Genomic DNA, 2,378 nt, shown 5'->3' on the forward strand with positions numbered 1-2,378 from the left:
AAGGTGACCAAAGCTGGAACTTGCAGTGGGTGGAGGGGAGGGCTGCCTTTTTCATACCTTCCTGCAATCCCAGGCCACCTTTCCTCCTTCCTCCTCTGCCTGGCTGCCACACCCAGTTCCCATCAGTTCAGGGATGGGATTATCAGGAGAAATGGCAGAAAGTGCCTCACTATTACAGAAAGAGTGACTCAGTGCCTCCTGATGTTGCTGTTTGGAACCTCCCATGGTTATAGTTAACAGTATCTCAGACCCTGGACCAGATATTCTGCCTGTTTCCACTCACTCAGTTTCTAAGCATCTCTCTATGATGAGCAGCACAGCTTGCATGGAATAGATACTGCCATGATGCAGCCTGTTTGACAGGTGGGAAAACAGTCACGGAGACATGCCCCTTTTTATCCACATTCTGCCTTCCAATAAGACACCTTAATCTAGTGAAAACTCCAGACCTCCTTCTGGAAAAGGCTTTAGACATGGTGTATTCTAGCTTCCCACATGAAGCGGGTATCATTCTGTTGAACAATCCAAGACTCAACAGGCAGCCTGCATCACTGTATGCATTGAGCATCACTCTAACTGAATGAACCCCTGAGGCTTGTTTTCCAGGCAGCCAGGAGAGAACACAGCTGTGAAGGGGGCAAGTCTCACAGCTCTCCCAGCATATGTAAGTCCTCACTGGGATGAGCAAGAGAAGGGCCATTTCCTAACCTGACTGGGAAGAAAGACAATACCAGACCCATGGCTCCAGTGGGGTCCTGGAAAAGGGCTCTTAGGCTCTGACTCCAAGAAACCATATAGACAGTTTGTCAGCCTTAAACCACCCAGTGGGAAGATACTGCCATGTTGGGCCTTGGTGATACCCTTAGGTCAAGTCCAAAACTGTTCAGCAAACATTTGTTTAGACCCAGAAAGACTACCAAAATAGCTGGCCTGCTAAAGCTCATCTCCGCAGTTGGTGACTCACAAATCACTTTGGAAGTGTAAGGTACCTCTGGAAACAGCTTCCTCCTGCAATCTTAATGAGGCTAGCTGACTAAATTTCTGGTTTTCCTTCAGGCCAGTAGATGAACTCACCATGGCCTTCCAAGATTGGCTGTTTATCAGCTAGCTGCAACCCTGGAGGAAGCTCAGTGGTCTGTTCCCACTCCCCCACCCACCATACGGGTTGTGCTCACCTGAAGAAAGATAGGACATTTGCTCAGAGAGACACTGGCAGCACATTTCTGTTGCCAAAGCCCCAGCTGTACGGTAACCAGGGCCATTGCTGGCCTGGAGACAGCTGCCTGGAGTACCTGTCTGGAGGTAACAGGTAACCTCTGAGAACTTGCTTATCCAGACTTCAGCCTGCCGGCACTGCTGCCCTGCCCTCCTAGGCATGTGTATGGAGAGCAAGGAAGCGGAGACAGGGACTTTCCTGAGAACTTAGGAAACTATAAACAAAAAAAAAAAAAAAAAAAAGGGAAAATGGGAGCCAAATCTTTTCACACTAAAGGAAGTCAGCATATGGAATGAGAAATAGAAGCAAAGGACATAAATGAGTTCAATGTAGATCTTGCCTGGTCGGCTAGAACGAGGCCCAGTGGGGACACAGAATGAGAAAGGAAAGACTGGGTCAGTGTCTCCCTTTTTGTATCCGCCACACACTCATTGACTCAGCAAAAATGTCAGAGAAATTAGAGGTGAGGCAGAAGGATCATGAGTTCAAGGCAGCCTGGGCTACATAGTGGGACCTTGCCTTTATAAATAATAATACGAGGGCTGTAGAGATGGCACTAGCTGCTCTTCAAGAGGAGTCAGATTTAATTGCCAGCACCTACATGGAGGCTCACAACTGTCTGTAATTCCAATCCCAGGGGATATGACGTCCTTTTGTGGCAGCCTTGAGCACTGCATGGATGTGGTGCACAGATACATTCGGGTAAACGCTCATACATACAATAAAAATAAACAGCCCCCTCCCAAAGATTTAGTAATGTGGTTTAAAAATAAAAACAATGGTATAAGGGCTGGGAATTTAGCTCAGTGGGTAAGAGCATTTGTACAAACATGTGGTCCTGAGTTTAGATGCCCCACCCACCCCCCACCTCCAGCACCCATGTCAAAGGCTTAGTGTGACTGTACACTCTGTAACCCCAGCACTGTAGAGAGAGTAGGAGGAGGATTGCTGCCATTTCATGGCCACCAGTCTAGCTGGAAAAACAGTTAGATCCAGATTCATTGAGAAGCTATGTCCAGGAATTAAGGTGGAAAGTGATGGATAAGCATATGGAATGTTCTCTTCTGGTAAACACACACACACACACACACACACACACACACACACACACACACACACACACACTAATGAGTACCTGCTAGGTAGATATTGTGCCAGATTC

Source organism: Onychomys torridus, chromosome 5 (genome assembly GCF_903995425.1).
Source record: "Onychomys torridus chromosome 5, mOncTor1.1, whole genome shotgun sequence".
Classification (NCBI taxonomy): Eukaryota; Metazoa; Chordata; class Mammalia; order Rodentia; family Cricetidae; genus Onychomys; species Onychomys torridus.